This window comes from Serinus canaria, chromosome 1A (assembly GCF_022539315.1).
Source record: "Serinus canaria isolate serCan28SL12 chromosome 1A, serCan2020, whole genome shotgun sequence".
NCBI lineage: Eukaryota > Metazoa > Chordata > Aves > Passeriformes > Fringillidae > Serinus > Serinus canaria.
Window position 1 is genome coordinate 39,383,855 of NC_066314.1, and position 13,054 is coordinate 39,396,908.

General features: G+C 40.9%; 1 protein-coding gene and 1 long non-coding RNA gene across 2 annotated transcripts in view; one reads left to right on the plus strand and one right to left on the minus strand.

Annotated features, from left to right (window-relative positions):
- The window catches only part of TMTC2 (transmembrane O-mannosyltransferase targeting cadherins 2), a 242,120-nt gene that overhangs the window by 198,972 nt on the left and 30,094 nt on the right, over positions 1 to 13,054 (plus strand). The window lies entirely within an intron of this gene.
- Positions 9,284 to 11,908, minus strand: LOC127059087 (uncharacterized). Its single transcript, XR_007776531.1, has 2 exons — positions 11,664 to 11,908; positions 9,284 to 10,197 (listed from the first exon to the last, which is right to left on the minus strand). It is a non-coding gene; the product is annotated as an uncharacterized LOC127059087 (long non-coding RNA).

Here is a 13,054-nt window from a genome sequence, read left to right on the forward strand (position 1 = left end):
AGTTTTAAGCAGTGTTTCTCAGACTCTCTATACTTGAAGATGTCTGAAGGGGAAAAATAGTGGAAAAGCTGAAGATATATAAATCCCTGTGGACTGCTGACATGATGCCACTTCATTGGACATAATGGGAAGCGGCCTTTTTTCTAGTGACCAGAGAGGATGGCACTCCCCTCTCAGATGGAAATGCAGACTGCTGCTCACCTCACCACCTTTCTTTTGACCTTCTCTCCTTTCTACCTCTCATATGCCAGTTAATCTGAACATCTGAACTTGGTGCAAAACCATTGTCTTACAAATACACGAGGTTTGATGAGTGATATGCTACAAGCTGCTCAGGTGCACAATATGCCACGCTTCACAGATGGAAGAGAGAAAATTCTCATGAATCAGGAGGAAGAAAAAGTGAGAGAGGAAAGAGTGAAGAAGCAACAATACTTCCCCCCCCAATATACACGTTTTTGAACTGGAAAACTGGAGGAATTTTTTTGGATGCCGAGTTTTTATGCTTCTGTAAGGTTTACAGCTTTTAACTGGATTTTTTTTTACACTTTTTTTTAATACAAATTTTTAAAGACTCCCTAATATGAACACTTTTGACTAAAAGAGATTGAACTTCACATTTATTTATTTTTGAATTTCCATTTTTTTCTCTGGGAAAGTTTTCTTCAAACTGATGTACATCTACTCAAGATATTGGCAGTCATGCATCCCACTCTACTTTGAACATTTAACTCAAATAGACCATTTTGATCCTGCAAGATCTTGGTAATGTTAGTCATCAACAGATTTATGACATAATTGAAGTGGTCTCCATGGACTATTGATTCTTCCTGAACTGCTTGCCTTGATGAAATGAAAGGGATGCATCTAAGTGTCTCGCTGACAAACCACAAAGAGGTACCTATGAACTAAACAAGTTAAAAGGAACTGTCTTCTGAATATTTTAAGAACATAATTGCATCTAAAAAATCAGTCCATCAAATTTGTCAACAGATGTGCCCAGCATAGTTCAGTCAGGTCAGACAAGTGCCCTTAAGGCTCAGAGACTATGTAGTTTTGGATATAGTATTTGTATGTATGACAAAGGAGATAAAGGTCTCTATTTCTGTCTGCACTGAGCCTATCTCAGAGATGAGGTGCTTTGCAAACAGTGACATACTTATGTGCTCATGTTTTCTAAAAAAAAAAAAAAACTCAACAAAAATTCTTCAGTAAGTAGGATGCAGTGTAATTGAGAAGTTTGAAATTGTTGAAGCTTTCTATACTAGCTTTTCCTTAAATGAAAAACACCATAAATCTACAGTGATATTTGTTGCGTAAAGAGTTTAATTCCAGAAGTCTTATTTATATTTTGCTATTTAAAACCAAAAATAAAATAACAATAATCATAAAAAACCCCACCAAGCCAACAACAACAAAACAAACAAAAAAACCCCACCAAACCCCCCCCCTCAAAAAAAAAAAACAAAAAAACCACAAAAACCAGCAGAGTTCATTTTACTTGTCTGCTAAAAATAACTTTTACCACTATGCCTCTTAACTGGCATATAGTGGCCTTTCTCCAAAATGATGAAAACAGTGTGGGGAATAAAATAGAGAGACAAAGAAAGAGTAAGATTTCAAGATAAATGTTTGTAGAGGTCCCTTCTCCCTTATATTTGTAATGGCTTAGTTGGAATAGAAAAGTCTAGAACCCAACAGGATGTTCAAATTAACGCTGTTTTATTAATAGCTGTTGATACCTCCTTTTAAAATAGTTTCCTTTGAATAATACATTGTTTCTAATAAGGCTTAATTGTTTAAAGATTCCTTTTTCATTATAAAAATGGATTATTCTCATTATATTAATTATGCATTCACTTAATTTGGCAGTTCACATTGATCATCTGCCTTTCAAGTGCATTCCCAGTTAGAGATGTAAAACAAAAAGAGACTTTTCAGATTACATAAAACTCAAGTGTATTAGCTATATCCTCATTGAATGAAGAACAGATTAACATATTCCCAAGTACACTTTTGTTTTTGCATTGTCTTTCACTTTTGAATTTGTGATAATTTAGGAGTTTTTATAGATTTTTCTTACATTATCTGTTTTTTTTAAGCCTGTTTAACTTTTTAAATGCCTTTTTTATTCTTTTTCAATTTCATCATCATCTTTCTAATCACTGTTTCTGCAAAGGGCTCTGAGCCCTTTTTGATGCCTAAAGTTTCACCTAAATTTCTGAGCACTTTGTATCTGTGTTACTTCCAAAGATGGCTGCTTTACCGCTCCTATGTCACAGCCTGAAAATGAGATGGAATTGCCATGGTTTAAGGATCAAAGTATATTTCATTGAAATACGATAGCAGTGAGTTTTCAAGCGCCATTTTATTCAGTCTTTAGGTTTTAGGCTTATGGATATTTAGTGAGTGTGAGAATTTTTATATATTACAGGTGTGACTTCATTTTTTTTTTTAGATGTTTCTGCTTAGATTGAGGTTCAATAAGGTGAGGTGCTGGGTCCTGGACTTCAGTCACCATGACCCTTTGCAGCACTGCAGGCTGAGGGCAGAGTGGCTGGAAAGCTGGGCTGAGGAAAAGGACCTGGGGGTGGTGGTTGTCAGCAGCTGAACATGAGCCAGTGTGTGCCCAGGTGGCTGAGAAGGCCAATGGCATCCTGGCCTGGATCAGCAACAGTGCGGCCAGCAGGATCTGGGCAGGGAATGTGTCCCTGTACTTGGCACTGGTGAGGCCACACCTTGAGTCCTGTGTCTGGTTCTGAGCCCATCACTGCAAGAAAGGCATTGAGGTGCTGGAGAATGGCCAGAAAAGGGCAACAAGGCTGTGGAAGGGTCTGGAGCACAAGTCCTGTGAGGAGTGGCTGAGAGAGCTGGGGTTGTTTAGCCTGGAGAAAAGGAGGCTCAGGAGAGCCCCTATCATGCTCTACACCTATCTCAATGGAGGCTGTATCCAGGTGGGGGTTGGTCTCTTCTCCAGGCAGCCAGTGACAGGATTAAAGGAAGAGGCTTTGAGCTGAGCCAGAGGAGATTCAGGTTGGACATCAGGAAGAATTTCTTCACTAAAAGGGTAGTTAAGCATTGGAACATCACTGGTGATGTTCAAGAAAGGACTGGTCATGGCACTTAGTACTGTGTTTAATGAGCATGGTGGTGGTCAGTTAAAGGTTGGACTCAATGATCATTAAGATCTTTTCCAACCTAAATTATTCTTTGTGCTGTGTTTACAATATTTCCATCTTGTCACATTGTTCTCAATGCTTGAGCTTTGTGCTTTTTGTCTTCATTGAGTGAAGAACAGCCTAGAAAAAATTTATGTATTTTCCCCACATATTTAAGGAAAATCTCCTATGAAGAAAGCAGTGAACTAATGAAAAATAGAGGATCAGTGTTGCATTTATAAGAAAGAGAAACATAAACCATGACCTGCTCATGAAATCTTACTAGTTTCTTTAGCAGAGTTTTATGTGGGTGGTAGAGATGTCACACTAGTCCACAGGTAGGTCAGTGTTCAGTTTTGTCAGTGAAATGAATAAAACTTCATAAGCCATAAATGCAGGTGAATGGATTATCCTGTTTCGGACTGGCTGGTTAGCTAAATCCAGTATATACCAAATGATAAATAAAAGTGCATGGATCTGCTGCATTGGGAGCCCCAGATGCTGCATGGTGATTTTGCATTGAGAAATTAAATGCCTTGATGAGGTAGGGTCAAAGTGAACCAGATACAATATGTCCATCACTGAGTCACTTCCCAATGTGTACTCATGAACCTTTCTGCTGATGACAGAGGCTTTGCCATTTTAAATCTTCGGGAAATCCCATCATTGGTATACAGTGATTTTGTAGGGAAACTATAAATAGTTTATGATGCTCAAATAATACATGTTCATAGAACATATGTGCTCTTTGGAGAAAGGGTGTCTCAGTCTTTAACATACATGTGCCATCAAATCAGGGTCCTGACTTTGGACTATGGCTTATACCTGCTCCTGCAATATCAGTGAACGTAATTCCAACAAGACAGGATTCCTACACCTGAAACAGGAAGACATACCTGTCTTGCAAGAAGACTTCATTAACCTGCTGACCTTTCTGCTCTCAGAACTCTCTGTACAAATTTTAAGAAAATCTGTAGCTGCTACTAACCAACAGTATTTCTTACTTCCAAACTGAGGACAAAAACTGAGCTGTTCAGGACAATCAACCAAATTTAAGTCCTTTTTGTCACTCTAGGCTGATGTTATCACACAACATTAAAAGAAGATTATTACAGACCACTATAATAACTATTTTTTCCAAATACCCTTTAGAGCCAGTCACTCAAGTGGAATGCAGTGGAGTGTTTCCAAACAAGTTAGGTCACTGACCTGAAATGCTGTGGAATTTCCATGCTTCTGGCTCTTCCCTTGGGTTTAGCCTTAAATCTAATCATTTTGACATCTCTAATACATGGTTGACTCTGCTTCCTCAGCACAATATACTGGACTGCTCAAAAGATGTGATATAGATAGTGCAGATCAGAGACAAGGTTAGAAATGTGTCTGTATGCTTCTTCCATATTGCCAAAATGTAGCATTTCTGTAGGGACTGAAAAATGAACATGAGCAGTGCTGGAGGTTTTATGGCATGAACAAAGCTGGGATCTTCTTTGCTAATGGTCATGTTTTGACCTATGAGTACTATCTCATGGGGATTTTTGTAGAGATAGTATGAAGCTGCTACAAAAGTGCAACTGCATAGTTCTTTTTCAGCCAAATTTTACATTTTCAAACCTTATACATCACCAGGTGTCTGGGAAATGATATAGAATTCAAGATCAGTATTTGTAAATTATGAGATCCTCTGTAGCATATGTTTTCATTATTAATCTTTTGGTTTGGTGAGAGCTTCCAGTGATCCAGATGTGGTCACAGGTTTAGTTATCAAGTCCCAAAGGTTTGCTAGTTAATTTTTTCTGTCTTGTCTGTGATCATGCTCTGAATGCCGTGGTATATTTAGCACAATTGCAACAGATAGGCTTTTCAGAGAAAGAAAAGGACTAATAAAAAAAAGTGTTTTCCAAGCCAGTGCATATAATGATATTGCAGCACCCACTGACTTGCTTAGTGTTTCATTATATTTTATTTGCATGGATGAATTTTCTCTATGGGAACTAATTAAAGGGAGAAAGTCTCCAGAAGTCCTTCAGCAAGAAATCAAGAGTGCACCTTTCGATTAAGATGGAATGTGGTACAAGGAGCAGCACAAACTGGAATGCTGCTACCATTTAGGTGATTATGATGTAAGTTGCCTTTGTTTCTCCTATCATATCTTCCACATTCAGCAAGAAATTGTCTAAACAGGCCTGGAAAAGAAGGATATATAATCAAGTATACCCTTGCTTTGGGAGCTGCTCCATCACAGCCAATGAATCTGTTTTGGAACTCCTAAAGGAAGCAGTTATATATTAGGTCATGTCTGTTGACTTTGTGTGGGAGGGTGGATTGTAGAAGAGTAAGAGATAGTGCTAAAGGCAATCTCACCTCTGAAGAGTTGCAGCTTAGGGACAGGCCTGCCCTTAATAGGCCACAGGTATATCCAGTGAGGTTGAGTGTTATAAACTTGTGGGCTAGCTAGTTGAGAGAAAGAGTTGGAGTTAGTCAGATGTGCTGTGGCAAAGAGGAAGAAGTTAGCTGGCCATGAGGAGCTACCCATGAGAATTCACAAAGAAGGTAGCAAAGTATGACAACAACAACTTTGCACCTTGAGACATTGATTTGTCACCTGAAATACTTTGGAAATCAACTTGGAGACAAGATCTCTCCTCATTTCTTCCATTGAATGCAATTTAACTTTTCCATTTTGAAATCTCTGGTTGCATCAGCTCTTTACCTCTGCATTGCTGCAGCAGAGCTGAAGTTGATAGTAACTTCAGTGATGGTTCTGCCACCCAGAATATAATTCTCTCTCAGAACATCATCTGCATCAGACAAGATACAGTGCATTGAGTCAGCCAGAATCCACTCCCTCTTCTGATTTCACTTGAAACGCTTTGGAAGCACCTGCAGATATTCAGCTTCCAATCCTCAATGTTGAATGTCCTGAAAGAGCTTCTAGTGAAGTTTATTACAAACAGATTTTACAGTTGAATCTTGATAGAGCCACTTTTCATGTTGTAAAAGTAAAAAACTCTTTTGAAGAGGATAAGAAGCAGAAGACTTGCTGAGAAATGTATATTAAAAGAAGCAAATTCCAGTTAGGATGGCATGGGAAGTCTTTTCGTTATTCAAAAGGTAGTTTACTCATTTTTGCTTGGATTACTGAGGCTATCATCCCACAAATCTGTCATGGCAACCTGAGCACATGCAGAAACAGCAGCATTCTGAGAACATTCAAGATACTTCTTTTAAAAGCAACACCAGCAAGATGAGCTGTTTCAGAAATTTACTCTGTCTGGGACAGAGTACCTTTGTATGTTTGTCAGTGAGTAATAGAGGAAACATTTCAACTAAAAGATTGGTGCAAAATGCGCTTTTATCTAGTAAATTAAGCAAATTGCACTTTTATTTTGAACAATCAAGGATCACGGTGCCTGCAAGGAATAGTTGAGCCCATTCTAGAGGAACACACTAATGCCTTTGTGCTCTGAACATAAAAGATTTTTCGACAGAGACATATCCCAACCAATTAATACCTTTCTTGTCACAATAAAGCAGCAGAACTACCAGTTCAGATGTGTGGCTTTTAAATTGTTGGTGGTGCATGTCTTAAAATCTTTACAAATGTTCATGATTGTTTTAGGGAGACAGTTATACAGGATGGAGAGCTATAGGCTTTCATTTATGTGGATAAATACTTTTTAAAAATTGATAAAACTGTTATTATAACTGTTTATAACTGTTCTTTTCAATTGCTGGGAACTGGAAATATTTTATTCTTGTTTGAATTATATACCTACTTATACCTCACTTTTCAGTAGATTGCATATATTGCCCCAAAGGTTTTTGGTCAAATAAAGACTCAGAACCACTGTTGATGGTTCACAATGAAAAGTAAATTTAAACAAGGCTGCAGGTACAGATTTCAGCAGCTTTAATGCTATTTCTGAGTCTTAGAAAGTTTAGGAAAAAATGACTAAGAGGATTGTGAAATATTGAATCACTTCTCTGCTATCAAAGGTCTTTAACAACTCTTGACTACACCTGTACTCTCACCCCTGTGCTGTCTAGCAAGAAATGTGGAAAAATTTATTTTAAAAAGTAGAATTCCAAGCAAAGAACAATGTTTCTGAAAGTCACATGTTTTCCTGGACTATGGATTTCCCACTTCCAGTTTAGAAGAAGAGTAATGAAAAATATTCTTTCCTCTAGATAGGAAAGTGTGGTATTTGGAGCTGTTTTCGCAAAAGCTGTTGTGATTCCAAAAAACAGTCAGGCTTCCATAATTTATGTTGTTGGCAAGAGCAGGAATCGTGACACCTGCAATAAGTAAGCTCTCTATGTGATGTTGGGCAGTATCTCATAAATCATGAGGTTTGCCAGCTGCTTGTCAGAGATAAAAATCCTCCATATAAATTTAGACCCACACAAGTGGTTCCTGGATGCAGGGGCTTGCAGATCATACCTTCTGATCCACCTTCAACACCTTGCCAATATTACACCCTGCTAGTGCTCTTCTCTTGGGAAAACCTCTTTATGGCTTTGACAGGAAAGGTTCAGAAGTGTGTCTTACAATGAAAAAAGCACAGCAGTAAACTGCCAATCCAGCTCATTCTTGTATGAATTTGGTATATAAGATTAAAAGGAATGGCAGCTAATGTTTTCAAAACAGTATTTTTTTTATTTAGGTGCTTTAAATTAAATTGAGATGTGTGAATAAAATTAGTCTGCCTTTCAGGACAACTTGGCAAATCAATTTTCAGCTGAAAGTTTCCCCCTTGTACTGGTTCTGGCTGTGACAGTGTTGACTTCATAGCAGCCTGGATGATGCCTTGTGACTAAGGGAGCCTTGATAACACAATGTTTTGGCTGCTGCTGAATAGGGTTTGAGTGGTGTCAAGGCTTTCTCTCTTTGGAGGGAACATAGCTTGGACAGCTGACCTGAGCTGGCCAAAGGGAAAGATATAACAGTCCATATAACATCATATTCAGCAATAAAACCTGGGTAGAGAAACAAGAAGGGTTTTGGCTTCTGAGGTGGCTTTGTTTGGAAACTGGCTGAGCATCACTATTCCTGTGAGAAGCAATGAGAAATGTCCTTCATTTTGCTGCTTGCTCTTTTAGTGTGGGCTTTTTTTTCCTTCCCCGTGTTAAACTGCCTTTATCTTGATGCAGAGATTTTCTTGGTTTTGCTTTTCTGTTTTCTCCCCTCACCCTGTGTGAGTGCTTGGGTACTGGCAGGGGGCAACCCACCATGCGTCTGTACACTCAGGTATTGACTTTTTCACTAGACTGAAAAAGTTGCAGCATCTTTTATTTGTAGCCCATGCAATTAAGGAAATCTTTGATCAGCAACCCTCCTCTGGATGCTCTCTAATAGGTTCATAACCTACTTATGGTGCCCAAAACTGCATACAATATTCAAGGTGAGATCAAACCACTGCAGAGCAGAGTGGGAAAATCACCTTCCTCAACTGGCTCTCAGTGCCACGGTACCATAACTCATGTTTAACTTGCCATCTGCCAGGACCCCCAGGTCTCTTTCCACGTTGCTGTTTTCCAGCATCTCATTTCACAGTCTGTTTGTACATCCAGGGTTGCCCCATCCCAGGTGAAGAATCTGGCACTTGCTCTCAGAGGAGTTGACAGCTCCTCTGAGTTTTGAATCATTGGCAAACTTACTTAGTACGCCTTTAAGACCTGCCTCTGCGTAATTTATGAAGACAGGTGCCCTAAACTGGAGTTCTGCAAGGGCTTGCCTATAGAGGATATTACAGTCAGTTTCATATATGCATTATCTGCCACTTACCAACTCAGCAGGAGTTATTGCCACCTCCAGTACAGGGCAGAGACTTGTGTGTGATAATGTACAGTCCTAGAACTTTCTTTTTTGAAAAACTGAAAGTTTTACTTAGACCTTCATTCTCCTCCCTGGCTGTATGTATCAGTAGCACATCCACCTACCAGTGTTTCACTCTGCTAATCCAGGGCTTTCATTAGCAAAAGTAACTTACTGTTAACATTTTATGGTTAAAGCTGGTGTCATGGTTTAAGCCTGGCACAATACCAGTGCCCCCACGAGAACACCTACTTCCCTGGCACCTACTGTGAGATATGATCAGAGACAGAGCAAAGCAGGCTCCAACTTAAGGTTAAAAGGAAAAAAAAAGCATTTATTAACCTACAACTACAAAGGAAGACACACAAAACACAATAGAACATAAGATGAAAACCTTCCAAAATTCTTCCTCCTCCCCCCACCAAATTTCCAATTTCATTGCCACCCTTCAGACAATCGATTCTCAGTCTCTTGAGGAGAGAGAAGTCCCTCTTGCGCCACACGCCTTCCATGTCCAGTGCTCTCACCACTGCACATGGATCAGAGCTGCTTCTGGGGTTTTTCATTTTAAGGATACTTTGACCAGTTCCAAAGGGAGCACAGTCCTTCTCCTTCTGGGACACTTGTCCCCCCCAAATTTCACCCCCTGGGGCCGAGGGGTCTCTTGAACAGAGATCGTCTTCTTCTTCTTCTCTTCTTCGAAGTGGAGGGCACCACCACACCCTCCTCACCCGTCGTCTCTGTTCACTCCTCCACATCACTGCACTCTCTTGGCTCTGAGCCATCGCCTCCCCCTAGAACGCAGTCTCTGTGGCACAGAAACACCCGTGGTTCTGCTGTGGCTACACAAGAAAAGTCCAGCCCAAAGCCACTTCATCATCTCCTCCCACCTAGAATTTTCCTCAACATCTTCTCAATCTCAACATCTTCTCAATCTCATCAACTTCAGGAGGACTCAGCTTTTGCAAGGTTCTCATCTTCCTCAAAGGGGTTAAAAGTCCCGAGCTCTCTCTCTCTGCCGGTTTACTTCGTCAACTCCCACGCCTGTCTGCCCTGCTGGGCACCCCCCCCTTCTCCTTCACGCCGGGCCACTATCACAGCCGCCACAGGCACCGGCTCTGTCTCTCTCTCCCTCGCAGGGGGGGGTGGGGGAATGGAGGACGGCTGCCCGAAGCCCTTGCAATGTTCTCCTCCACCCTTGGGCCCAGGCCTGTCCTACCTCTCTCTCTGGCCACATGGCTCCCCTCCCCCCCTGCCCAGCCAAAGGAGCTGGGCAGGGGGGTCTACTCACTCTCCAGCGGGACTCCAAGAGGAAGTTCCCCTGGGAGATCACAGCTTTTAACCCCTGTGTTCTCAGAGGCGTATCCTGCCCTCAGTGGACAAACCAGGTGCCAATATTAAATCTGAACACTGATTGGATTGCCCACACCATCACAAAAACTTCATTTCCTTTCAAACCACGACATTCCACCCTTCGCCTCTGAGAACACATTTTCTAAAATTATCATCTAAATTACAATAGACAAACTCTACTTAAACAATAAAACCTCTATTAATCTATCATCTTAACTTAATACATTACATGCTTTGCTCTTATTCTTCTTGATCACATCTCACAGTTCACCTTATCACTCATCCAAAAATCGATTTCCCGGTCAGGGAACCAAAAATATCATGGTTTAAGCCTGGCACAATACCAGTGCCCCCACGAGAACACCTACTTCCCTGGCACCTACTGTGAGATATGATCAGAGACAGAGCAAAGCAGGCTCCAACTTAAGGTTAAAAGGAAAAAAAAAGCATTTATTAACCTACAACTACAAAGGAAGACACACAAAACACAATAGAACATAAGATGAAAACCTTCCAAAATTCTTCCTCCTCCCCCCACCAAATTTCCAATTTCATTGCCACCCTTCAGACAGTCGATTCTCAGTCTCTTGAGGAGAGAGAAGTCCCTCTTGCGCCACACGCCTTCCATGTCCAGTGCTCTCACCACTGCACATGGATCAGAGCTGCTTCTGGGGTTTTTCATTTTAAGGATACTTTGACCAGTTCCAAAGGGAGCACAGTCCTTCTCCTTCTGGGACACTTGTCCCCCCCAAATTTCACCCCCTGGGGCCGAGGGGTCTCTTGAACAGAGATCGTCTTCTTCTTCTTCTCTTCTTCGAAGTGGAGGGCACCACCACACCCTCCTCACCCGTCGTCTCTGTTCACTCCTCCACATCACTGCACTCTCTTGGCTCTGAGCCATCGCCTCCCCCTAGAACGCAGTCTCTGTGGCACAGAAACACCCGTGGTTCTGCTGTGGCTACACAAGAAAAGTCCAGCCCAAAGCCACTTCATCATCTCCTCCCACCTAGAATTTTCCTCAACATCTTCTCAATCTCAACATCTTCTCAATCTCATCAACTTCAGGAGGACTCAGCTTTTGCAAGGTTCTCATCTTCCTCAAAGGGGTTAAAAGTCCCGAGCTCTCTCTCTCTGCCGGTTTACTTCGTCAACTCCCACGCCTGTCTGCCCTGCTGGGCACCCCCCCCTTCTCCTTCACGCCGGGCCACTATCACAGCCGCCACAGGCACCGGCTCTGTCTCTCTCTCCCTCGCAGGGGGGGTGGGGGAATGGAGGACGGCTGCCCGAAGCCCTTGCAATGTTCTCCTCCACCCTTGGGCCCAGGCCTGTCCTACCTCTCTCTCTGGCCACATGGCTCCCCTCCCCCCCTGCCCAGCCAAAGGAGCTGGGCAGGGGGGTCTACTCACTCTCCAGCGGGACTCCAAGAGGAAGTTCCCCTGGGAGATCACAGCTTTTAACCCCTGTGTTCTCAGAGGCGTATCCTGCCCTCAGTGGACAAACCAGGTGCCAATATTAAATCTGAACACTGATTGGATTGCCCACACCATCACAAAAAACTTCATTTCCTTTCAAACCACGACAGCTGGTGTGCTTTAACATGGACTTAAAGGTTAGGGGTTCTGCTTTGCTTCATTCATTGGAAGAGAATTGGAATACTAATTGGTCAAGCTTATTTCAAAGATTGCTCTCCAAAGAAAATAGGAATTCAGCCCAAGTAGATATAAACTATTTTATTTGGTAGATTTACTAGGAGAATTTTCATATTCAAATATGAGTTTTCCTGCTGCATATAAGGCATACTCTGATGGGGTACTCAAAAGAAAAAAAATTTAAAAAAAAAAAGTAAGCTATTAGCTTTTGTCAGAATTTTTTCCCTTTAGAAGAGACTTCTATTAAGAGACTTCTATTAACAGTTCAACCACTGATTTATAATTCTGAAGACAAAATAATTTCTTGTGGTACAAATTGTTCTCAAACTATGGGGGTTTTTTTTTCATATGTTCTCTCTTATTTCTTTATTTACCTCTTTTCTTGTGTGGGAAGGCTTTTTTTGTAAATCTTCTGTTTCTGGGCACAATAAGCACAAAGCATTGTATGCTCCAAAGTGTGGTACACATTAGAGTGTGTATGTAACTAAAGGAAGCAAACCTTATACTGTGAATGCAGGAAGGTACCATAATGTTTTTACAAGTTTTGCAGATCTGAATAATTAAGATATAGGAGACTGAGTAAATAATCTGCCAACTCTCCCAAGCTGAAATGGATCCACAGAGAAAACAAAAAGCTAAGAAAGCTGTCTTTCATCACTTTTTGTATTGAAATTATTCCTTCAGTGAATATCTTTGTTGTACCAAAGCATCACTGGGTTCACAATGCTTGGATAGACCTTGCTAGCTCTGGTTAAGGGAATTTTCCACATAAGCACACAGCAAGTATGTGAGCAACGGGGAATGAATGAGGAAAGGGGGAAAGAAAAAAGAGAAAATCCCTTACCATGGCAGGATATCATTTGCTCGTGGCTTTATTTATTTATTTATCATATTTATTTATTTATTCATTTATTTATCATATTTATTTTATTGTTTCTGATGAGGCTTGTTAGTGGTGGCATGGCAGAGTTTTGGTTGAGACACCTTACTTGACAAAGTAAGACAAAAAGAGAAGGATGGGATGCTGAAATGTATAATCACTAGGCTTTAGGAGAGTTTTTCCAAATACAAAGTTA